Below are 26,986 nucleotides of genomic sequence, written 5' to 3'. Positions count from 1 at the left end.
TGAAAAACCATCAAGCTTTGCATTTATGATTTTTGACTGTGAAATATGTTTTACTTCAGCTTTTTAAAAAGTATATTGTTAATTAGAATAAATTCTAGCAGAAGTACAATTTCTGGTTCTGGAGACAGGCATCTTAGCTGCCCCAAGTTGAATTTCTCACACACTTCAGTTCACGCCTTAGTAGTGCAAGTAAGACATCTCTTATATGTTAGTTCATGTTATTGTTATTCTCTTTACCTGCATCTTCCTCCCTCCTAGATCCCCCTCCTAGTGTATTTAATATCTTTCCTTTAAATTCACTGTCCCTTTTTCTGTGTAGAAATATGTGTATCTTTGAAAATTGTGGTGATGTGTATATGTGCTTTTAAGATATATAAGTGATGCTGTGCTAAAAATCTCATTTTGATTTTTACATGTTAGACTTCAATACTGTGAATCTGAGATATGATCATGTTATATGAAAATATAGCTAATTTATTATAATCACTGTATGGCATTCCACTGTATGCATGCATTTTACTTCTTCATTACACTAATAATAGACCTCCACATTGCTTCCCACTCTTCACTACCACAACTCTACTAGTTTCCTCATGGATCTGCATGAGAGTTAATGAAGCACATTGTACAGCTTTTTGTCTGTATCATCAATATTTTTTCCAGGAAGATTCAGTCACATTCCCATCAGCTTTTATAATTCTTTTGTATTTTTTCTCCAATCTGATAAGCAAAAAATTCTAAACATATCTCAATGTGCATTTAACTCCATCTAATAATTTGTATTGGAGCACAATTGTTTCACAGTGTTGTGTTGATTTCTGCTATATTTTTGTTGTGTTCAGTTGCTAAGTTGTGTCTCACTCTTTGCGACTTCATGGACTGTAGCACTCCAGGCTTCCCTATCACTATCTCCCAGAGTTTGCTCAAACTCATGTCCATTGTGTCTGTGATTCTATCCAACCATCTCATCCTTTGTGGCCCCCTTCTCCTTCTGCCCTCAGTCTTTCCCAGCATCTGGGTCTTTTCCAATAAGTCAGTTCTTTGCATCAGTGGCTCAGTGGGTAAAGCGTCTGCCTACAATGCAGGAGACCCAGGTTCGATCCCTGGGTCGGGAAGATCCCCTGGAGAAGGAAATGGCAACCCACTCCAGCACTCATGCATGGAAAATCCCATGGACTGAGAAGCCTGGTAGGCTACAGTCTATGGGGTCTCAAAGAGTCGGACACGACTGATCGACTTTCCCTTCCCTTGCATCAGATGGCCAAAGTATTGGGGCTTCAGCATCAGTCCTTCCAATGAATATTCAGGGTTAATTTCCTTTAGGATGGACTGGTTTGATCTCCTGGCTGTCCAAGGGACTCTCAAGAGTCTTCTCTAGCACCACAGTTCAAAAGTGTCAATTCTTTGGGCACTCAGATTTCTTTTTGGTCCTACTCTCACATCTGTACATGGCTACTGGAAAAGCTTTGACTGTACAGGCCTTCATTGGCAAATTGTGGCTTTGTTTTTTAATATGCTGTCTACGTTTGTCATAGCTTGAATCAGCTATATGTATACATATATCCCCTCCTTCTCGGACCACCCTCCCACCTACCACCTCCCATTCCCACCCATCTAGGTAGTCCCAAAGAACTGAGCCGAGCTTCATGTGATTTGTAGCAGGTTCTCACTAGCTATCTATTTAGATAAAAATAAGCAAAAAATAAAAAAATTTTTAAATGACTGGTAAGATTATATATTTTTTTATGTTTTTTATTCATTTATATTCTTATTAGTTAACTGCTTGTTCATGCCTTTAATTCATTTTTCTTATGGGATTATTATTTTTTCATTGACTCTTAAGAAAGCTTCATATATTAACAAAATTGACTGTGTTCATATATTGCAGATATTTTCTCATTTGATTTTGTCTAACTTTATTATGGTGCTGCTGGTGGCGATTGCAAGTTTGTTTTGTTTTTTTGTTGTTGTTGTTTGATCGGTTTGGGCTTACAGCTGACTTTTTGTTTCCTTTAAAAAAAATTTTTTTTTTAAATTTGTATCTAGCTGCCTTTTTATGGTTTTGGTTTCGAGGTAATATGCAATAAGAGCCAAAAAACCCTTCTAATTCAATTATATGTTTAGAGGTAAGAGAAATAGAAGTGAGGAGGACTAAGGTTAAGAGGAACATTAATCCTAACAAGATGTATCAGGGAAGAAAGTAGCCAACCAAACCAAAAGGAATTGTATTTGCAAAACAAATTTTTGATGTTAGAACCTACTTGGAATGTTTAAGATAAATCAAAATAGTGCTCGCTTCAGCAGCATATATACTAAAATTGGAATGATACAGAGATTAGCATGGCCCCTGTTCAAGGATGACGTGTAAATTTGTGAAGCATTCCATATTTGGGGGGAAGAAAGCATTTGGACCACAGTAAGAATTCAATAAATGGTAACAGTTGTTAAGATAGAAAAAGAGAAAAGATAAACCAAAATATATCCAGGATGTAGTTTTGATTGTAACCAGAAATATCAATAACCTCAGATATGCAGATGACACCACCCTTATGGCAGAAAGTGAAGAGGAGCTAAAAAGCCTCTTGATGAAACTGAAAGTGGAGAGTGAAAAAGTTGGCTTAAAGCTCAACATTCAGAAAACGAAGATCATGGCATCCGGTCCCATCACTTCATGGCAAATAGATGGGGAAACAGTGGAAACAGTGTCAGACTTTATTTTTTGGGGCTCCAGAATCACTGCAGATGGTGATTGCAGCCATGAAATCAAAAGACGCTTACTCCTTGGAAGAAAAGTTATGACCAACCTAGATAACATATTCAAAAGCAGAGACATTACTTTGCCGACTAAGTCTAGTCAAGTCAAGTCTAGTCCGTCTAGTCAAGGCTATGGTTTTTCCTGTGGTCATGTATGGATGTGAGAGTTGGACTGTGAAGAAAGCTGAACACCGAAGAATTGATGCTTTTGAACTGTGGTGTGGAGAAGACTCTTGAGAGTCTCTTGGACTGCAAGGAGATCCAACCAGTCCATTCTGAAGGAGATCAGCCCTGGGATTTCTTTGGAAGGAATGATGCTGAAGCTGAAACTCCAGTACTTTGGCCACCTCATGCGAAGAGTTGACTCATTGGAAAAGACTTTGATGCTGGGAGGGATTGAGGGCAGAAGGAGAAGGGGACGACCGAGGATGAGATGGCTGGATGGCATCACCGACTTGATGGACGTGAGTTTGAGTGAACTCCGGGAGTTGGTGATGGACAGGGAGGCCTGGTGTGCTGCGATTCATGGGGTCGCAAAGAGTCGGACACTACTGAGCAACTGAACTGAACTGACTCTTTTCACCTGTACCATGTGATATTCTTGTTAGGCACTGAAGTCAGGCTAGGTTCCAATGATTGTAAGTGAGATCCTGGGGCCTGTGTCAGGAAGCAGATGTGTCAGCCTGTCAGCCATGGTGACTGCCTAGCATTAGTGGGAATTTCAGACAACCAGGCTGATCCTGACTGCAGTGTGCTGCATGATGACGAAAGCAACGGTTCTTCTCTGGTCAGCATAGCTGCTGAAGAAATACAGCAGCTTCTTTTTCTAGACACTTTATTTAGAAATTTAAACCATGCCTTATCCAAAAGTGGACTTGAGAGTGTTTACATGCAAAAGAATATAGTGCAAGATTAAAAGAGTATAAATGAAGAAATTATGGAAAGGGAAAGATTCAGTTCAGTTCAGTTTAGTCGCTCAGTTGTGTCCGACTCTGCGATCCCATGAATAGCAGCACACCAGGCCTCCCTGTCCATCACCAACTCCCGGAGTTCACTCAAACTCACGTCCATCAAGTCGGTGATGCCATCAAGCCATCTCATCCTCGGTCGTCCCCTTCTCCTCCTGCCCTCAATCCCTCCCAGCATCAGAGTCTTTTCCAATGAGTCAGCTCTTCGCATGAGGTGGCCAAAATACTGGAGTTTCAGCTTCAGCATCATTCCTTCCAAAGAAATCCCAGGGCTGATCTCCTTCAGAATGGACTGGTTGGATCTCCTTGCAGTCCAAGGGACTCTCAAGAGTCTTCTCCACACCACAGTTCAAAAGCATCAATTCTTCGGCGCTCGGCTTTCTTCACAGTCCACCTCTCACATCCATACATGACTACTGGAAAAACCATAGCCTTGACTAGACAGACTTTTATTGGCAAAGTAATGTCTCTGCTTTTCAACATGCTATCTAGGTTGGTCATAACTTTTCTTCCAAGGAGTAAGCGTCTTTTAATTTCATGGCTGCAGTCACCATCTGCAGTGATTTTGGAGCCCCCAAAAATAAAGTCTGATACTGTTTCCACTGTTTCCCCATCTATTTCTCATGAAATGATGGGACCGGATGCCATGATCTTCGTTTTCTGAATGTTGAGCTTTAAGCCAACTTTTTCACTCTCCACTAGGATAAATAAGATAAAGCCAGAGATAACATTATTACACAAAATGCATACCAAAGGTTCAGTACAAGTTGTGAAATAAGGGTAGGAATGTTAGCTTCTTAGTAAAGAGAGCAAAAAGAGCGAAGCCTTTGCACTAAAGTTGTTCATGTAAATTATAATCACTCCTGATACTGAGTTCTAAGAGAAATTTCTCCACTGAGTAACATAAAGAGAACAATGCCCCATGACCTAGTTGATAAGGCCCTCAGCAACATGTAAACAGTCAGCAATACAAGCCTGCATGTGGGCAACTAAAGAACAGTACTTGGTATTTTTACATAAAGTGTTTCTCATACAAAAAGGATTGTAAATGTCTCCCCTTTCTTGATTAGCAAATTCTACTAGATAAGGAAGAAAGATGTTATGCATATTCTTAACATTCAGTTAGAAATCCATGAGGGAAGTTTTGGTTCCTTCGAATTTTTGTAGTCAAATGTTTAACGTTGCAGGGCAGGCGTAGATAGGAATTCTGTAGTAAAAAAGGACTTTCACATTAAACTGCGTAATTCCTTGCTGGATTTTTATTCCTACCCAATACAAACTATCCTTTTTATAACTCTGTGGGGTACTTACTCAACAATATTTTATTGTAATGATGATGTGAACTACACAGTTGATTTGTTACCCACACGACCACTTTTCCTTCTGTCAAGAGTGGTTTTGTCTGTGTTTTCAAATAAGTCGATTGGGCCATAAGAGTGATGAAGAAGGTACCTTAGAGGAAGAGCTAACTGGAACCAAACGGAGGAGGCAGCACGCATTTTTATGGCATCTTATTTTTGCCCTGGTGCACTTACAGACAGAAGTGGAGTGAACGCACCCTTTATAGAACACAATCGGCCTGGGCAAACACTGTCCTGTGTGTGGAATGAGTTTTGGAAGCAGAACAGAGGTGTGTTTTTCATTAGGCCACATTGGATTTTCGCATTCGAGAGTATAATTACCAAACCCAGCCCTCAAACCACTGCAAAAACATCACATGCTTCTTATACACATTTTTTCCCTTCAAACCAGCACTCAAGCGCCCACCAAGGGCCCTGCCCACAGTAGGGTTCATTTAAAATTCTTTTCAAACGCAGTTGTAACATGGCTCTCATCCACAAAACAAGTATTATCAGCAGTTAAATCATAGGATTATTCTTACGTTACAGATAACTAGGTACACTTAATGTATAATAGTTATTATATTAAGACCCTGGGCCAGACTCTCTCTGTATAAAATTGCCCTCCAGGAGTCAGGCTCTCAGCAGTGCGCCAGTATCTCTTTCAAGCTTATAATGAACCTGTGCTCTAAACTTGATGTTTAGAAGGTCAAATTCAGTTTGGAGTTTAACTTCTATTTAAGTTTTAGAAGTAGTGCTAAGGAGAAATGAACCCAAAAAGAGGTAGACATTTTATGCTTATTTTTTTCCCTGAGAGCTCTCTTGGGCCAGTGAGAAATTCCAAGCATCAAGTTCTCTTTCCCTCTCTGCTCCTCACTGCATATTGTAAACCCATGACTGTCCCCACTCACCCCTGCAGGCTTGGGGACAGCAGTTACTGAGCTTCCTCAGCAAGAGAACTTTCTAACTGAATTGTGTTCTAGCAACTTAAAAATCTAATGCAGCTTTTTATTTTTTGGCTGCACTGAGTCTTAGTTGCCATGTGCAGGCTCTTAGATGCGGACTGCAGAATCTTTAGTTGCAGCATGTAGGATCTAGTTCCTTGATCAGGGCTTGAACCTGGGCCTCTTGCATTGGGAGCGCAGAATCTTAACCAATAGGCCACCACGGAAAGTCCCTAGCACAACTTCTTGGAGAATCTCAATCTTCAAAAGGAGATGTATGGGGAAGGGAGTCATTTATCCCCTGTGTTAATGTGCAATATTTGTCGTTGTTCAGTCCCAAAGTTGTGTCCGACTCTTCATGACCCCATGGACTGCAGCACACCAGGTTCCCTGTTCTTCACCATCTCCAGGGTTTCCTCAAACTCATGTTCACTGAGTCGACGATGCCATCATCATGTACTGCAAGATGAGTTTAGGTGGACATAAACGAACATTTATCATTTTAATAGCTAACTGTTTACAATGTAGTAACTTGCATTTAAATAGTATTTACCATGTGCTAGATATTATGTCTTATCTCCATTAACTCATTTAGTCCTCATATCAGTTCTAGGGAGAGGGTAGGTAATATTATTGCCCCCTGTTACAGATGAGGAGACCAAGGTACAGGAAGTTCAAAAGATTTGTCCTGGCTTGTTTAGGAAGTTAAAGGTAAAGTCTGGATCTGAACTTATATAATCTAGCTTCAATGTCTACGCTGTTCAGCCCTCTCCAGCTCTTCTCTACCAGACTGCACAGAGAAAATCAAGCTGGTGCTCCAGGGCATCCATTGTGTGTAATGAATCACCTCCTCAGGTAAGCACCTAGACTTATAATAGCTATGTACCATCCTAGGTGCATAGTGTACATTAGTGACTTTAGGAGAACAGTCTCATGTCATTTTCTGCTTAATTCTCTTATATAACTCCAACTGGAAAAGGCCATTATCTGATATAATATAACATGCATTAGGGAAATACATAACTATCTGTATTAATCATTGCTATGTACTGAATAGTGGTTCCTCTTTGTATGTTGAAGCCTAACCCTTAATTTGACAGTGTTTGGATGTAGACCTATGGAAGGTAACTGGTTTGGATGAGATCATGGGGGTGCAGCCCCCATGGTGGTATTGGTGCTCTTATACTGAAGAGCCCAGAATGCTAGCTGTCTCTTTCTCTCTATCTCTGCCATGAGGACACAGCAAGAAGGTGACCACCTACGAAACACAGGTAGTCCTCACCAGATACCAAATTTGCTGGTATCTTGATCTCAGACTTGCCTCCAGAACTGTAAGAAATAAATTTGTTAAGCCACCAGCCTACAGTATTTCTGTTATAGCAATCCATACTAACAAAGACAATTATCTATATATATAGTATTAAAGATGATCTATTATCTATATATTTATTAAAGATTACTCCATAATTTGGTGACCAAAACAGCAAACATTTATTTATCTCATAATTTATATGTATCAGAAATAAAATCTTATGTTTACACAAAACCTATATACAAATGTTCCAAAAACTGGAAATAAATGTTCTTCAAAAGATGAATAGTTAAACAAATTGTGGTAAACCCATACTACTGAGTACTGTTGTTACTGTACAGTCGCTCAGTCATGTCCGACTCTTTGTGACCTCATGGACTGCAGCATGCCAGGCTTCCCTGTTCATCACCATCTCCCGGAACTTGCTCAAAATCATGTCCATTGAGTCGGTGATGCCATCCAACCATCTCATACTCTGCTGTCCCCTTCTCTTCCCACCTTAATCTTTCCCAGCATCAGGGTCTTTTCCAGTGAGTCAGTTCTTCACATCAGGTGGCCAAAGTATTGGAGCTTCAGCTTCAGTATCAGTCCTTCTAATGAATATTCAGGATTGGTTTCTTTTAGGACTGATAGGTTTGACCTCCTTTCAGTCCAAGGGACTCTCAAGAGTCTTTTCCAACACCACAGTTCAAAAGCATCAATTCTTTGGCACTCAGCTTTTTTCACAGTCCATCTCTCACATCCATACATGACCACAGGAAAAACCATAGCCTTGACTAGACGGACCTTTGTTGGCAAAGTAATGTCTCTGCTTTTTAATATGCTGTCTAGGTTGGTTATAACTTTCCTTCCAAGGAACAGGCATCTTTTAAATTCATGGCTGCTGTAGTCACCACCAGCAGTGATTTTGGAGCTCAAGAAAATAAAGTCTCTCACTCTTTCCATTGTTTCCCATCTATTTGCCATGAAGAGATGGAACTGGATGCCATGATCTTTGTTTTCTGAATGTTGAGTTTTAAGCCAGCTTTTTCACTCTATTTCACTTTCATCAAGAGGCTCTTTAGTTCTTCTTCACTTTCTGCCATAAGGATGGTGTCATCTGCATATCTGAGGTTATTGATATTTCTCCCGGCAATCTTGATTCCAGCTTCTGCTTCATTCGGCCTAGCATTTTCCACGATGTACTCTGCATATAAGTTAAATAAGCAGGATGACAACATACTGCCTTGAAGTACTCCTTTCCCAATTCAGAACCAATCCATTGTTCCATGTCTGCTTCCAGCTGTTGCTTCTTGACCTGCGTACAGATTTCTCAGGAGGCAGGAAGGTGGTCTGGTATTCCCTTCTCTTTAAGAATTTTCCACAGTTTGCTGCGATCCACATAGTCAAAGGCTTTAATGTAGTCAATGAAACATACATAGATGTTTTTCTGGAATCTGTTGACACGTGCAGCATCTAGGATATCAAGGAAGCTATGCTTTGAGAGTGGATACAATCCCCCCAGTCTTCTCCTCAGGTCAGTTTTACCTGATTGACTGCTTCTCCTCATCACTGTGTATTTTTCATTTTTTGCCACAGTTCAGTAACCTCACCTCTTCCTTTCAGCTATGTTTCATTTATCTATCATTGTATAACAAGCTGTCTCAAAACTTAGCGGTTTAAAAACAACATAAGTGTTTAATTTACCATTGTTTCGGCAATTTTGATGAGGCTTAGAAAGAATATCTCTTTGCTTTACAGTATCTGGGGACTCAAGATGACCTGAGGAATGGAGGTTGGAAGAACTGGGTGGGAGGTGGCTGGGTTTCTCTGTTTCTGTCTCCTTTTCTCTCTCTTCCTTTTCCACATGAATAGTTCAGATTTCCTAATAACATGTTGACCTCAGAGTGGTTGCACTTCTTACAGAGCAGTTGACTTCTCCCAGCAGCAGCATTTCCAAAGTCCATGGTAGGATCTCCAAGCTTTCTTAGTACCTAACCTCAGAAGAACAAGGACATCACTTTTGCAGCATTCTATGGGTCAAGCAAGTCACTAGGGCCAGCTCAGATTCCAGGAGAGAGAACTAGACTTTGCTTCTCAATGAGAGGAACAGCAAAAAAAATTGTAACCATCTTTTATCTACCTAGATCCCCTTTCATCAAAATTATTTGACTTTTAAAAAAAATTTAGATTTTCCACATTGACTATAACACTTGTTACTAGTAATCTTCATCTTTTTAAATTGGTCTAGTATATTCACTTTAAATTATGCTAGTTATTTATTTAGGTGGTGCTCTAATTGCCAAGTTTCAGAGATTTTGAGTGGTTTTTGCCAACTATATTTTATCCACAAGCTGTGTTGTTTTGAGTACAATTTCACAGAGTTCAACATTTTCAGAAATACATGTATCACGTATACCCCATTTAGCAAAAACATGTATAAATGCATGTACTTATCATCCTAGGGTCTTCACTGAGTGTTCCAGACCTCTACTTAGACCCAGAATTTCCTAAGAATCCCCAGTTTCTTGTTTCACTCCTTGATCCCAATGCAGAAGGACATCATTACATTAAACAGCACTCTTTCTTCAAGCAGAAACTGCCACAAAAAGGCAGCAATAAAGTTGATTTTTGGTGAGGAAGAGTAGATTAACGCTAAGGCAAAATTAGGAAAGTTATTTTTTCAGATTATTGTTGTTTCATTTTTAGTCATTTAGCACATAGGTTTGTATGTGGTATGACAGAGAATTTTATGCAAGTTTAGCTGAAGACATGTAAAACACTCAGTTGGCATAATGCACAAAGGAATTTGAGTGTGTGTGTGTGTATGTGTGTGTGAGAGAGAGAGAACACGAGAGAAAGACAGAGGGCGGGGAGGGGGGTGCCGCTGGCTGATCTGTCATTCAGAGGCTCTGCTGAATTCTTTCCATGCCTACTTCATCACCCTTTTATTAAGTACTTTTCAAAACACAGGAATACTGTAAGGAAATCGAATACCATTTACAACTGAAGCTAAGATTGACTTTTCTTCCGGCCACATTCTCTGTGGAAATAACACGTGTGCATACAAATGCGTGCACACACACACATACACAGAGCTTACAACCTGCTGTATATTAAGCACCATGTGAAGAGGATGTATGAAAAGAAATAAGATAATTCATTTCCTATTACTCAGTTGCTGAGACCAAAAACTTAAACTTCCCTTTGACTTGCCTTTTCAAAGCTCTCAGCAACTGCTATAAAATCTATATTCCTAACATGCTTAATGCCCCCTTCTTTCTCCTGTGTTGCCTTCTTAGTTCAAGCCACAACCTTCTCTTCCATGGGCTATAGGAGGATCATCCTAATTGTTCCTCTTTCTTCTCCCCCTGCCCCCAATATTACCTATTCTCCACACAGCAGCCAAGATGTCTTTCTTAAAAATGAAATCAGAAAACAACACTCAGACACTCCAACAGCACTCAGAATAAAATCCCAACTCCTAACCATGGCCTTCAAGACCTCTGTCTCTCTCTTCATCTTTTATACTTTGCTCCCAGCTCATTTCAACCCATTATGCTTTGAACACACCTAGTTCACATTCAGTTCAGGTCCTTTTCGCTAACTCTTTCTTCTGCTTGGAATCCTCCTTGCCCTGCCGCCAGACATTCACTTGATCTGAGTCTCTACTCAAATGTCACTTCCTCAGAGAGGCCTTTCCTGACTTAAAATATCATAGTAAAAATAGAAGACACTCTCAACTCCTCACTGTCTCCCCTTACCCTTGATTTTTTTTGTCCTCCTAGCCCTTCACATGAAATATTTATTTTTATTGTTGTTTTCCCTCCCCACTAAAATGAAATTCCAAGAGCTTTGTCTATCTTAACCGCTATCAATGCCTAAAACAGTGCCTGCCACATAGAAAACACTTAATAGACATCTGTTGAATGAATGCGCACGTGAATGCAGATCTATCCTGATGAAGCTCTGATCTGTGTTGGAAGGGAAGCATGGAGACAGCCATTGTCATACGCTGTGACTGTGCTGTGACAGCTGTGTGGGCAAAGTGTTTGGGGCACAGAAAGGACTGCGTCCCTGGCTGCTTAGGGAGAGAAGAGTCAGAGTTGTTTTACCTGGATCTTGAAGGATGAGTAAGGATTCACCAGATGGTGAAGTCTGCAGAGGACATCTCAAGCAGAAGAAAGAAATAGTGATGTCAAGGCCTGGCTGTAAAAGCATAACATGGAGGGGGATGCTCATCATTTCGCTGTACCTGGAAAATAGGACATGCAAACATGTTGCAGAGGGAGATGAGAGAGGAGAGTAGCAGAGGTGAGTTGATCAGCTCAGAGACAGAAATGACTTTGCAAGGAGCTTGCAAGAGCCATTGGATTTGAGGAAGGTTAAATCATCATCATGTGTGCGTAAGTGCTCAGTTGTGTCCGACTCTGTGACCCCATGGACTGTAGCCTGCCAGATTCCTCCGTCCATGGGATTCTCCAGGCAAGAATACTGGAGTGAGTTTCCACACCCTCCTGCAGGGGATCTTTTAGACCAACTGAGAGAACCCGCTTCTCTTCTGTCTCCTGCACTGACAGGTGGATTCTTTACCACTGCACCACCTGGGAAGCTCAGAAATCATCTTCAGTGCTTCAGAAAGTTTACTGACCTCTGTGTGGTGGACAGTGTGAAGCAAAACAATCATCTAGAGGAGAATGGATAGAAGGTGATGGATGGGAGGTGCATTTCAAGAGAGCATGGAGGGGGCCTGGTGACGTAGAGATGGGGAACATTGGAAAGGGAGAAACAGCCTGGCAGAATTTTAACCTTGGGTGATTTGATGACTTTATCCTGGTAAGGAAACCAGAAGGAAACTCAAGTCTGGAGAGGAAGAAAGAGAACTAGTCATGGGCCACACCTGGCCAGTGTTCTTCCTCTCCAAGCCCCTGGGTGGCCATTTGCTACCATTTCATCAGCTCGTGGGAGCCCACCTGCCCTGGTCCCACAGCAAACTGTGTAGTTCTGGCCTCATGACTGCTCCTCGCTCCACCCCTTGAGCCTTGGGGATTAGGTAACACATGTGTGCCTGCCTCTCTCTTCTCTTGAGACAAACCTCTCCCAGGTGGCTCTTCATCTAGAAAATAGATTCCCATCAATTCTGCCCAGCAAGACAGGCTCAGACACGCCAAATCCCAAAGGGATAAGACTAAAACTCAAGCCTAGACTCACCCAAACTACATGTATAATATCACTGAACTTTCGTTATTATTTTATATAGTTCTTAAATTACGTAGCTAATACATGAATACTTTCCCATTGCAAAAAATGCAACAATACAGAAGTACCCTAAGACTTGGGAGTTCCTTTCACAGCAACCCCTTGAAAAAGAAAAGAAGTACATTCCTCCTCCTAAGAGTAAGATTTGTCTCTTCACTGTCCTTTATTTCACACACACACATACATGCATATAGAAACAATATATAGTTCCATATGTTCTCTTAGGGCTCAAATCATTTTGAAAACTTTTTCCGCTTATATACCTATCTTCAAAGATTTTCACATCAGTGCATATAAATCTACTTCTTTCTTTTCAAACTGCTGAATAGTATTTCATGGCAGAGATGTGGATATTTGTCATTGACTCTTTCCCCTTCTCATGGATACTTGGGTTACTTCCAATTTTGCAAGATTTTTAAATGGTGCTACCGTGAATACCTTTGCACACTCTATTTTGTACATGTTTGCAAATGTTTCTCTAATGTGGACCCCTGGAAGCAGAATTGGTTGACCATCCTAAAGGTATTTCATTTTAATTTTGCTTGAAGCTGCCAGTTTTTCTATTCTATCTGATTAAGTGCTTCAAGATGTACTAAAACAGAAAAGTTTCCTGAAATTGTAATGTCAGTTATATTACAACAGGATCCCTACTAATATCAACCCAGGGACAAACCCAACACTCTGATACTTATGCAGTATTCCAGAAGAGTAGGAACGCTGGGCTGCAGGCACAGTTCTTAGGGCTGTCTAGCTTTTCTGGAACCTACTGAAATTTGAGATCTGAAAAAAATTGTTTGCTTCGACACATGAAAAGAAAAATAGAACACTAAAGTTAATACAGATTTATTAAATAATTATAAAATATAGCATATGTCAACTTCATTGCTATCTCGTTTAGTATTCATAAATGTTTCCTTATTGAGCAACCTGGTATTCTCCTGAATTCTTGCCCTGACCTTCTCTACTCCTTAGCTTGAGGGAACAGCACCAGCTTTCCTGGCTTGTCCTTCCCATATTCAGGGAAGACAATCATCCAGAACATATCATCAAGATTTCCTTTTTTCCCTTCTCTGGTTTGGAGGGTCTTTCCAAAAGGATTCTTTTGTGTTCCTCTTTAGAAAGGAGGCGAGTTTAACTTGGATAGCAGATTGAGAAGAGAGCTCCTTCTCCAGGAGGGTCAGTATTAGGGAAGGACGTGCATTTGTCAGATGTCAAACACTGGGGAGAATTCTTCTGGCAAGGAGGAGAGGAGATGAAAAGCAGTGAGGTCCTGGAGGGGCTAGTCCCAAGGACTGGGTGGGTGGCTAAGGCAGGGCCTCTGGGTCACACTCTCTGCTGTGGGGATGAAGAGGCAGGTGATAGTTGGGATCTCTCTCTGACCTCAGCTTTTATTCTGAATACCAAGTTCTTTTTCAATGAACTTATTTTCCTCTAGTGCTTAATTCCTAGTGTGGTGGTGACACTGCACCTTATTATTTTTCATCATTCAGTTCAGTTCAGTCCAGTTCAGTCGATCAGTAATGTCCGACTCTTTGTGACCCCATGAATCGCAGCACACCAGGCCTCCCTGTCCATCACCAACTCCCGGAGTTCACTCAGACTCACGTCCATCAAGTCAGTGATGTCATCCAGCCATCTCAACCTCTGTCGTCCCCTTCTCCTCCTGCCCCCAATCCCTCCCAGCATCAAAGTCTTTTCCAATGAGTCAACTCTTTGCATGAGGTGGCCAAACTACTGGAGCTTCAGCTTTAGAATCATTCCTTCCAAAGAACACCCAGGGCTGATCTCCTTTAGGATGGACTGGTTGGATCTCCTTGCAGTCCAAGGGACTCTCAAGAGTCTTCTCCAACACCACAGTTCAATAACATCAATTCTTTGGTGCTCAGCTTTCTTCACAGTCCAACTCTCATATCCATACATGATCACTGGAAAAACCATAGCCTTTACTAGATGGACCTTTGTTGGCAAAGTAATGTCTCTGCTTTTCAACATGCTATCTAGGTTGGTCATAACTTTTCTTCCAAGGAGTAAGTGTCTTTTAATTTCATGGCTGCAATCACCATCTGTATCACATCTCAGCAGCACTGTGAGCTAAACAGTCCTTGCAGGTTAACCTGGGGACCTTATCAGTTATAATATTTCTATGGGAAAACGCTTTGGGGATTTCACCAGTGGACTTACAAAGGAACCTCTGGAGGCCAATCCATTCCTAACTGAGCACTGTTCACGTGGACTGCCTATGCAATGACCAGAAGTTTCTGTTTTCCAAGGATGTTCCAGTTTGTGATTCCGTGGGAAATGTCCTGGGTCAGGAAGATTTTCTATTCAAGTTTCTCTGCAATAGACGACATAGTAAGGACTGTGATGTAAGATGCCCTGTAGCCTGACCTGGCTAAATTATGCTGTTTTTTAAGCTGGTGACTTTGTAGTTTACAAAATGACCCATGGAGTTTGGCATGCTTTGAAAGCTCAAGATACATTTCTAAGAATACAAACATTCCCTTTGGCCACGTGGACTATAAAACCCTGGTGGACTCTAATCCCCTGCTGGAGATTGTTGGTGGCCTTCCTTTCCTCTTTTTCTCTTACTCCTTTTTTTCTGTAGCCCAGCCTGGAGTTCTTGGGTCTTTAAAGATGTAGTGAACTAAGATCTGTTGAAATTCTAGCAATCGCCCAACTATTCCTCCTGATACTCTCCCCATCCTTCTCCCCAGGAAAATGACCTGATTATAAAACTTTCTATAGATACATTCACAATCTGGTGACCTCAGTTCCTCCCTTTGTTAGACAATGGAGGTAGAGTTGTGGTCTTCACCCTGGAATTCCCTCCCACACACACTCAAGAGAGTGCCACACAGAAGCGTGAAGGGTCCACTAATGAATTTCATGTTTGAGAAAGCCTCCCAAATGTTTAGTTATCTGAAGTAAAGCCACATAGGAAAATGAAAACATCAAATGTCTTTTGCTTTTGGCTGAAATTGTATAAACTTGCCAGTTGAGACATTGACCATACGGAGATGAGGAAGAGATGGTCCTATTTTCAGAGTTTCCACTGCCTAGCAAGATACTTGATAAGTATTCAGCACATGCTTGTTGAACTAAACTGAGAATCAAGACATACTGGAGGTGATTACATTCACCAACTCTGCTGTCCTGAAATTTCCAGAACCCTCAGTTATTCCTTGTCTTGGCCACTGTACTCAAAAGAACGTAGGTGACTTCTCCAATCTTTTGTTCTGAGGAGTCTTCCAAGGGCTTCTCAAACTTCCGGCATATCTACAATGGTCTCCCCACAACTTGACCTGAAATTCTCACACTAATACCACTTTGGGGGAGGGGCAGGAGGTTAACCCACTGTTGCCATTCAAATACCTACATTTTTAAGAAGAGAGAGAGGAACGTGCCTGGATCAAGAATGTGTAGGGATGCGTATGTGTGGTGTGTAGTGGTTATTAAGGGAAAAGGAAGAGTAGAGAGGCTGGATGCTTATAGTTCCCTCTTATTATCATTAACAAGAGTGTTCCTGGTGGCTTGGAACATTTCCCTTGTGGCTCAGATGGTAAAGAATCTGCCTGCAAGATGGGAGAACCTGGTTCAATCCCTGGGTTTGGAAGATTCCCTGGAGAAGGGAAAAGCAACCCACTTCAGTGTTATTTTCTGGAAAATTCAATGGATAGAGGAGCCTGGCAGGGTACAGTCCTCAGGGTCATAAAGAATCAGACACAACTTAGTGACTAACACACACACACACACACACACACAAACACACACACACACACACATTACCATTAAGTCACAAGCTATTTCTGTCAGGTTATCTCATTAGCCCTTTGGAAGTCTTAGAAATTTGGCTTTGAGGATATAGAAAATGAAATAGCATCAGATGATGCACTTAAGTGCTATATGATCCAACCCAGCAGCCACCAGCCACACATGGCTCTTGGGCCCTTGGAATTCTGGTCCATGTTGGAATGTGCTATAAAATATAAAATACACACTAGTTTTCAAAGACTTATCAAGGAAAAAAAATCTCACTAGTAATTTTTTATATTCATTACATATTGGAATTTAAAAATGGATATATTGGCTAAATAAAACCTATTGTTAAAATTAATGCTACTTGTTTAAAAAAAATTTAACTATGGCTACTAGAAAATTTTAAGTTATGTACATGGCATTGTATCTCTATTTCCTGGAGGAGATCATGACAACTCACTCCAGTATTCTTGCCTGGAGAATCCCACGGACAGAGAAGCCTGGGGGGGCTACAGTCCATAGGGTTACAAAGAGCCAGACAGGACTGAAGTAACTTAGCATGCACGCACATATCTTATTGGACAGCATTGCTCTAGTGGAGAAGGCGATGACACCCCACTCCAGTACTCTTGCCTGGAAAATCCCATGGGGGGAGGAGCCTGGTAGGCTGCAGTCCACGGGATCACGAAGAGTCGGACACTTACTGAGCGACTTCACTTTCACTTTTCACTTTCATGCACTGGAGAAGGAAATGGCAACCCACTCCAGTGTTCTTGCTTGGATAATCCCAGGGACGGGGGAGCCTGGTGGGCTGCCGTCTATGGGGTCACACAGAGTCAGACACGACTGAAGCAACTTAGCAGCAGCAGCAGCTCTAGTGGTAGGAAGAAAGATCCCACCCTAGAGGGCGCTGAAATCCAGGGCATAGGCAGAGGTGCCAGTGGAATGAGGCTGCAAAGGCAGAAATGTCACTGTGGGGAAAGGGTAGCCTGAAGGTAGGAGTGTGGGTCTGTTTGGCAGCCTGGCTAAGCACACGGGGACTCCCATCATCCTTTCTTATCTCAGTGTCTTTAAATCAGTTGGCTGATTTCCCTTATGCTGACTCCTGCGGCAGAGGAAGAGAGTAGGGAAGAGGGACAGATCCTTATGGTTCTAACATTTGGCTTGGGATTAGTTTCTGGGGTGATCCTTGCATTTTCTGGTCCCAGGTTCTACACTGTAGGTTACTGACATGATAGTAATGAGCTCAATATCCTAGTCAGCCTTGGGAAGGACAATAATTCTACTGATTTGGTTGATTTAAAATTTCCTGATAATACATTTTAACTGTAAGAACACATTTTACTGTTTTCCTAATCTGACTTTGTGGATCAGTGCATAGACATTGATATCAGAGCAGCAATAACTGGATTTTTCATAGCGGTTTACAGTTTTCAATGTCCTTTTCAGCAAATTATCACTTTTTATTGTCACAACATCTTGTGAGGCAGGCAAGGCATGTATAGATTTTTATCCATATGCTATAGCTAAGAAACCAAAAAAAAAAAAAACAAAAAAAACCCACATAAAAAGGTTGCCTTGACCAGGATTTGAAAGCTGTTAAGTGACAGAATTCGGAATATATCATGGATGATCTCACAGGAAACCTTGTCTTCTGATCTTTGGTGGCTTCTCCTGGTGCGTAGAGGATCACTGAGTGGGCCAGGGCATAAGCGGTCGACAGCTTCCTGAATTCAAGCAGTTCTGCCCCTTAAAGATCAGGAAAGTAATTTACAGGGTCTGCACAGCAAGATTTGGAAAACTGCCATTTGGGGAGCCAGAGAAGGAGCCTAATTGGAGCACCGCCTTCCACTCAGCAGGAATGCCTTTGAAGTCAGAGCCTCCGTTTAATTCCCTCAGGCGACCTCCCTGGTAGCTCTTGGAAAGGCCCAGCTGGTCCCTCAATGGAGAGAGCCTCTGAGCTGCAGGCAAAGCCCAGCAGAGGGTGCTGAGAGCTTACCACTTTAGGGTGAGATGGGGGGCTGGGGCGGACGACCATCTGCTTTGTCAGGGTGAACTCTGGAAAAGGAGGAAGCTTCAGGAAACAATGGTTATAAGAGCTTCCTGTCCAGCAGAGTGATGAAGATGAAGATGATCATGGTGACGATGCTCACGATAATGATATACGTGGTGGCCAGGTCTCACCTGGTGGGTGTGGTGTGATCTGGAAATGTTTTGACTGCACAGTTGTGATATTTTTAGAGATCACCGTGATCACTGACATATTGGGAAAATAGTTTCAGCTACTTGTCTAGATACTCACAAATCATTGCACAACCTGGGCTCTGACAATTGTTTGTTCTGTAATTTGGGCAGGTTATATAACTTCTCATCTTATGTTCCTCAATTGAGATTAAAAGATGAGATTAAAAAAAAAAAACTACCTCAAAAGTATCAAATGAGATAATAGGTGTGACATATTTACATAGTATATGCTATTGCAAACATTCAATAAAAAGTAACAGATATTATTCAATTCAATTTTTCTCACTTCCAGGCAGAATTCATTCTTTATTAAGCGGTCTGCCCCAGTCCTCCTAAGTTTTTGGCATGCTTGTACAGTTCCTTATTTATAAGTTCTGCTGTGATAACTTCATGGAAGATTGTTTGAAAGATATTAAAGAAGTTATTTGACTTAGTTCCCTTACAGACAATATAGGGGAAAATTATCTTGGCTTCAGTTCAGTTTAGTCGCTCAGTCATGTTCAACTCTTTGCGACCCCATGGACTGTAGCACATTTAGGTCAGCTGATGAAAGGGCTTCCCCCAGTGGTTCAGCAGTAAAGAATCCACTTGCCATGCAGGAGACACAGATCTGACCCCTGGGTCAGGAAGATCCCCTGGAGAAGGGAAGAGCAGCCCACTCCAGTATTCTTGCCTGAAAAATCCCATGGACAGAGGATCCTGGCGGGGTACAATCCATGGGGTCCAAAGAGCCGGACACAGCTGAAGTGACTGAGCATAGCCGATAAAACAAGAACATGTCTTCACAGAGTGTCTTAAGCAGAATAGGAGTTTGTTTCTCTTTTATGTAACAGTTTAGAGATAGGCTGATAGTGCAGTCTGCCATCCTCAACATTTGAATCTCACATTTAGCTTTAAAGTGACTGCTCCAGTTCTTATATTTTCTCAGGCACATGCCTGATGTTTTCAAATTAAGACCACGAGTAGCACCCATTTCTCTTATTTATTATTTTTTAAATTATAGTTGATTTATAATATTTTTTAGCTTCAGGTGCACAGCACAGTGATTTAGCTTTTTTACAGTTTATATATCACTAAAAATTAGTACAAGACAGTGGCTGTAATTCCCTGTGCCATGCAGTATATCCTTATTTTTTATCTATTTTATACATAGTAGTTTGTAACTGCTAATTCCCTACCCCTTTCTTGCTCCTCTTCCATGCCCTCTCCACACTGGTAACCACTGGTTTCTTTCCTTCCCTCACTTAAATGCTCCAAATTTAGTCATATGGTCTCAGTTCAGTTCAGTTCAGTTCAGTCGCTCAGTTGTTTCCGACTCTTTGAGACCCCATGAACTGCAGCACACCAGGCCTCCCTGTCCATCACCAACTCCCGGAGTTTACCCAAAATCATGTCCATTGAGTTGGTGATGCCATCCAGCCATCTCATCCTCTGTTGTCCCCTTCTCCTGCCTTCAATCTTTCCTAGCATTGGGGTCTTTTCAAATGAGTCAAGTGACAGAAGAACAAAAGAACAGTATTAGATGAAAATCTGAAAATTTTCACAAGGTCCTTACTGTTATAGCCTCAGAAATTGCTGTTAATACAAGTGCTGATATATCTGAAGATATATCTGCCCCACTTTTCACAGAAGAACCTAGAAAATACTCTTCTTTCAAAATCTTTTGATTCTGTGCTTGTGATTCAAAAGTAATTTAGGGGCAAGTTTGCTGGTGGTTCTAGAAAGAGTGATAGAGGATTACTAATGCAAAACAGAGCTGGAAAAGGAGTGGGGAAGTCTTGAAGCAAGTGGTGCTCTTGACGGAGTGGCAGAGAACAAACAAGGAAGTACTGTGCTGTATTATGAAATACAGATGCTGCTTGGACCATTTGGAGGTTTCATTCCCTCCCAGGAATGGGATGCCCATCAGTGCATGGTTGACCCAGAGATCATCAATATCTGCTCAGTCTGGAGATGGCTTCTGCAGGCCAGTCCAAGAGCCTGAATCCATGAAAATGTTTATGAAGTGCTGGAAAATAGTTTCCAATATCTCTCACAAGCAGATAATAGTTTCCAGAATTTTAGCATCCTCTTGATTTACTTTGGGACTTCCTTGGTGGCTTAGACGGTAAAGAAACTGCCTGCAATGCAGGAGACCCCAGGTTTGATCCTTGAGTGGGGAAGATCCTGCGGAGAAGGAAATGGCAACCCACTCCAGTATTCTTGCCTGGAGGATCCCATCTAACCAGCATCAGACCAGTTTGTGAGATGCTCTAGAGGAAAATGATTGGGATGGGAAAATCAGGCGACAATTCCAGAGGCGATGCCCTGCAGCTGAAACGCGGATAGGCTCAGGGAACTTGCTATGCCATCTAAGTTATCAGAAGAATGCCTGCTGGTGACCTCCTCTGGAAGGTCTCTCAGAATCAGACTTACCTTCCCACTCCCGCTGCTGCTGCTCTTGGCTTGGCCCTTGGAATTCTGTGACCAGCCTTGTTATCCTGTTTAACTTGTCTCTTTGCTACTTGCTGATTGTTCCTTAAAGACATCCTGCATATTGTTGCCATGATAATTCTCCAAAATCCTTTTCACGACGAGCCTTCTTTGCCTTAGAATTTACCTAATGAAGTTATTAGGGTTCTTTTATATTTCTCTCTTCTTCTTCTTTTTTTTTTTTTTCAGAGCTGGAGTTTTCCTTAAATGTACTTTTAAAAGCCTCTACAATAAACTTGTATGATTTCTATAACAATGAAAACACAATGGGTTTTAAATGCTTCAGAAGTTGGGAGGGGGCAGCTGGGAGCCACTGTGGCTCTCATTTCTTCTTCATCAAGTCTGAATCCTTTGGGACACTATTTGAGGCTTCCATAGATAGTCCTACCCTAGTGACCAAACATACTATCTCTCGATTCTTCAAATCTAGGCTGCTATACTTTCCTCATGGCGCATGACTTCTGTTCTTGTCGAACTCTGTCTTCTCAGCCCACTCAAGTTTTAGCCATCTTTCCAGACATAGTTAAATTTCACTTTCCTGGGCTATTTTAATTCTAAAACATATGTATCACTTCTCTGACATTTTATTTATGTCATTATCATGTTCCATAAAAAACTGATGATGCAGTTGATGTCAATACTTTTACCTGCATGAATTTTGTCTCCTAAGTGAATTCCAAGTTCTTTGAGGACAAGGGTGAACTCTTGTAAATTCCTTGCTTTCCTCTCACCCTCTGGCATAATTCTGAATACATAATAGGTAATCCATTGATAATTATATTTTGAGAACTTTATTCACCTTAGCTAAGTGATTTAACATGTGTCAGACCACTTCCTACAAAATATCTGAAGGAGGATTTCATAGGGATGGTAATCAGGAAAACAAAGAAGTCAAAAGCTAATGTAGGGATTTGGGGTATCAGTAACAGCATGATGGTGTGGCCTTGGAAGATATCACCTTTGCCCTGACTTGCCAGCCACTTGCTCTCCACATGCCTCCTGTTGGCTCTTCTGACCACTGTCCCGATAAGATCCTTAGCAGGTTGGGAACTTCACTGTCTACACTCAGTTCCTGACCCTGCAGATGGTGGACTGTGGTGGACACCTCCATTCATTTGTTGCAATTCCATCAGCATCTGAGGTACCCCTTTCTCTCCAAGAGGCAGGCTCTAAATGCTGTCAGTGAGCACAAGTCCTCTAGGCCTGGATTTCCAAGTAGGCTCTGCTATGCTGTGCTTAGTCACTCAATCATATCCAAGCAGGCTACTCTTCTGCAACTGCCAACTGAAAACAGGAACTTTTTTCAGTGTCCATTTGGCCATAAAAGCTGTTTGCTTACCTGTGTATTTTGTCCATCATCTGCATGGTCAAGCACGGTATGGTTCTATTAACAGTTGGTCTTAGACTCTCAGTTCTTACAGGATGTACAGAATGTATTTTTAAACATGCCTGGGGCATTTCCTGGCTTGAAAACACCCTTTCCAATGACTGGTAAACGGTGCCCTTAAAAAAAAAAAAAGTCATCTGCATAAAAGCTCACCTCTAGCTTTTCACTGTTAGGCTGATGATGACAGAAGCAGACAGAAAGTCTAAGCAGTGCAGATCTCTTCATTAAACACCACTCTCAGCAGTGTGTGTGCATGCTAAGTCACATCAGTCATGTTCGACTCTGCCATCTTATGGACTGTAGCTCTCCAGGCTCCTCTGTCCAGGGCATTCTCCAGGCAAGTATACTGAGTGGGTTGTCATGCCTTCCTCCAAGGGATCTTCCTGACCCAGGAATCGAACCCATGACACTTTTGTCCCCTGCTCGCAAGTGGGTTCTTTATCACGGACGCCACCTGGGAAGCTCCATTAGCAGTGTGACCTTGTGCCAATTATGTAACTTCTCCGAATTCACTTTTGAAAATGAAATGTGAATGATAACAGTACCTAGTCACAGTATTGTTTTAAGGATTAAATGAGATAATGCATGTAAAGTGCCTAGTAACATTCATAGGTCTTATTTTTGAAGTTGTTTCAGTGATTCCTTGAGGTAGAGATAGATGAGCATGGAATGTACAAACTAGTAGCTTCTCAGTATATTTTTTAAATTGAAATGGTTCTGAGCCCTGTGTTTCAAAGTTCCCAATGTCAGCAGAGGCCTGAGCCTTTCAGCCAATCCAGTTTGGTGGCTATTATCCAAATCCATCCCCTTTTGCTTCTCCTTCTCTTTTCTGGAGGACTGAAAATACAAACAATATGGAAGCAATAAAAACAAATGGCTGTTACACAGAACAGGAGGGAAAAGACTGGAGAGTCACTACTTCAAGCTCCATAGTTGGGCTTTAGTTTACAATAACCCAACCCACCCCAAGCAGCCTGAGGGTTTTCATCTTGGAATGAGCGTTCCCGGTGTGTTAGTGGTGTCTTCCCTTAAGCTGCAGTAGAGAATTGATTGGTAAAAAGCAATCAATTTGTGTTTGGTTTGTGGGAGTGAACACCGTCTGGAAGGTCATTGAAATTTTATTGTATGAATGTTTCAAACTGATGTAAATATCTAGGCAGAGCTCACAAAGGACCAAACATTGAATCAAAGAGAGAACCATACAGAACAGCGTCTTGGGGGTTTTCCTTCCAAAAGCCTCTTCCTGGGCCTCACGACTCTGCCTTTTAACACCTACATCTGAAGTCAAAGGCAATGGTAGGCCAGGTGTCTAATCAACTAGCCACAAGCTGATTTGGCTTAGTGTGTGGGCTTTGAGAAATCCTCAGGAAAAGAGTCAAGACACTACAGGACAGAGGAAGTGGATCTTTGACGGTAGGTCCTATACTCTGCTCTGCTTTTGCAAAAGACTGAAGAGGCTGCTTTGAAGGCTCCTTTGAGGCTTCAAGTACGGCCCCAGCAGTTTTGTGCCTGGTCTTCCAGGTGAGTGAAAAGAATTCTGATTTGGTGTTGCTGCTTTTGAATGCTCTGCTTTGTCGCTGCCCCCTGCTGGGGCTGCTGGTGGTCTCAGTATGGCTAACAGAACACAAGTTAGACAAAAATCTGACCACAGTGAGAATAGCATGGGAGTTTATAAACTGGATGGAGAATATTGCCTAACCCAATAAGGAACAACCATTTTCTTCCTGAAAAGCAGATGACTGTAATAAGGAGGAAAACGGCAATATTTTATTTGCCTACAGCAAACAGACAATACCAGTAGCCTGGGTTAATTTAATGTACAGGGCAAGAGAGATGCTTCTCAGAGTAAGCCTGCAAGTCTGCGCAGTTGAGTCTGACTCTTTGTGACCCCCATGGACTATAGCCCACAAGGCTCCTCTGTCCATGGGATTCTTCAGGCAAGGATACTGTAGTGGGTTGCTATTCCCTTCTCCAGGGGATGGAACCTGGGTCCCCAGAATTGCAGATGGATTCTTTACTATCTGAGCCACCAGGGAAAGCCCTCAGACTAAGCCTAGAGCTCACCACTTGGTATGACACCCTGTGCCCTTGTAGCAATAATCAAAGAATCTTACATTTCTTTTTCCATATCCTAAACCAATATAATGTCACATCTCTGGGGTCATATGATGAAAAGTTCTACCTGCCTGAACATAGTCCTCTGAACTGACCTCTCGGCAGATAGTCCTGCTAATCTCTGCCCATCTTGCCTGGCTGAGGAGCCTCCAGTATAGGTGGAGAAGGAGTACAAAACAGAGGCTACATACAAGTCAGAAAAATCTCATTGGTGATGGATGCAGTGATATAAAGGCCTTTGTGTTATTTTGTCTTTTAACAAAAAATGAATCTAAGAGAACAATGTGATCTAACTTTCAACTCCTTATTCATGCATCATCAATAATTTTTCAGTATGAATTAAAAGAGAATGACTGGATTAGAAATTCCCACACCATAATAATAGAGTGAAATTTTCAAAGTTTTTGCTGTATTCCAAAAACTTTCAAGCAACTTAGATGGAGTATTCCATTTCATCCTCTCAGTGTTATGAGATAGCTATTAGTATCATGTCCATTTGACAGATATAAAAAATGAGGCTCCGAGAGGTAGGTTAACCTCCCCAGGCTTACATTGCTAGTTAAGTGGGAATGGCGAGATTGATGTACACATAGGTTTAAAATTTTGAAATGTAATGCTTCATTTTCCCCAGTATTTACATTAATTTAAAGAATTTTTCATAGTCATTAAAGTTACTACTACAGGAAGATAGAAACTATTGTTTAAATACATTTAATTTTTTTAAAGAGAGACTTGTTCCCTGTACCAGCTCCCAGCACACACTGGCATAACCTCCCTAAGGGTGGTCAGAGTTTGCCTTTCCTTTTCATCATACTTCCTAGCCAATATCTTGTTCACCATCAGTCTTCTGGGTGAGGAGAGAGGTGCAGGAAGTATTCCAGATTCTTCTTCATAGGCATCTCCAATTTCTCTTGGAGGAAAGCATGCCTAAAGTCCAGCCTCGAGGAAGCAGGAGAGGGCACCACCAGGGTAAAATGAACCAACTGTTCTGGAAGCACCCTCCTCTGGTTGGGGGAGTGAGGGAAAGAAACTTTCTTCACCTCAGCCTGCCACCCACTCCTGCAGACACAGGTGGAGAAAAGTGGGCTCAGCTTAGTGAGCAGGGATTTCCCAGACCATGGTGCTAAACCCAGAGGATTGAGCTAAATGAATAGAGAGCTCTGGAAGGCAAAGAGGTTCAATTCTTCTTGGAGCCAGGGAGGGAACAGGAAAAACAAAGTTGCTAGTGTACAGTTGTGTTTAGAATGCATTATGGTAAATCTTCCCTGTTATTCAATGCAGCTCACCCATACGGAGAGCCAAGGGAGAGGAAGTCTGAGGTTTGTTTTTATTCATATATTTTCAGCTTCGCTGTAGATACTGTTGTGTGTGGTAATTCCTAGGCAGATGTTACAATGTAGAGTTTCTCCAGGCGGTTTAGTTGGCATTTTTAACAGGACTCGGATTAAAAGTCTTTCTCCTCAAAAGCCAGTTCAGTGATTGAGGCTGAAAGGAGCCTGGCTTTGAAATCCTCTCCTACAAAACCAAAGACAATCAGAGCAGCCTTATTTTCTTTATTGCCATGAGTCTGCTGTGAACCATCACAGGTTTAGGCCACAGGAAGCTCTCAGACCCCCCAGGTAGGAAGTTACTCCAGCCCATGGACCATGGAGACCCCTTGTGAGACCCACAGCAAGTGCCAGTCTTCAGTGATACAATGGAACTTACAGGGTCTTAGAGTAGGGCTAATTGGGTTATGTTGGAAAGCAAATGTGTCTCTTCTGTTTCCTTCTCAGTAAACCTCCTCTTTTTCTCTTGTTGCCATTGTTGTATGTAGGCTAACTGAAAACTTGATGCTTTTTGGCTTTTAAAAGGCTGAAACTGGAAGGACAAATAAAATGACTTGGTGGGGGTGAAGCAGGTTGATGAGCTGAGTGGCCTCAATGTCATTCCGTTATGAATTTATGTAAACAATGCTTCTGAATTGTCAATTTTATCAGCCAAACATAATTTTTGTATGTGTATGATAGAATAAGTATTGCACATCTCAGCCAACCAATGCTTTTCCTTTTTCTCCCCAATTCCCAAAGGACTTTAAAGAAGGGAGATCAATAAATCAATTGGTACCTTGTCCAATACCCATCTCAATGACATCACAGTGCCATTTGCTGAAGAGCAGAGATTAGCTACGGAAAGAGACCAAGACATTTCCATTTGATAATGTATCTCTTTGCCTTTGTGAACCAGATCCAAAAAAGTAATAGCGGCGTGTCCTTGTAAATAATTATTTTTGTGTTGACCTTATCAAAAATTAATAAGAGGGTAATTATGGAGAGAATGATGATAATCATTTATATCTCAGTTTATTATAAAATAGAAATGTTTTCTAGACTTTTCTGATAGTATTTCATTCAAGAGATGTCCCTACTGTAGCTAAATCAACTTTTTAGAAATTAGATTTTTATTTTTTCAAATCT

At 41.6% G+C, this 26,986-nt stretch overlaps 1 long non-coding RNA gene and 1 other non-coding gene across 2 annotated transcripts in view; one reads left to right on the top strand and one right to left on the bottom strand.

Annotated features, from left to right (window-relative positions):
• Positions 1-26,986, bottom strand: part of LOC132659226 (uncharacterized) — a 92,838-nt gene that overhangs the window by 54,686 nt on the left and 11,166 nt on the right. The window contains exon 2 of the long non-coding RNA XR_009599380.1: positions 22,368-22,531. This is a non-coding gene — a long non-coding RNA (uncharacterized LOC132659226). The remainder of the gene's footprint in view (positions 1-22,367; positions 22,532-26,986) is intronic.
• Positions 2,289-2,392, top strand: LOC114113309 (U6 spliceosomal RNA). Its single transcript, XR_003588370.1, has one exon. It is a non-coding gene; the product is annotated as a U6 spliceosomal RNA (small nuclear RNA).

This window comes from Ovis aries, chromosome 2, assembly GCF_016772045.2.
Source record: "Ovis aries strain OAR_USU_Benz2616 breed Rambouillet chromosome 2, ARS-UI_Ramb_v3.0, whole genome shotgun sequence".
Lineage (NCBI taxonomy): Eukaryota > Metazoa > Chordata > Mammalia > Artiodactyla > Bovidae > Ovis > Ovis aries.
The sequence above is the reverse complement of the archived record's forward strand: the minus strand, read 5'-3'. Positions and strand labels throughout refer to the sequence as shown.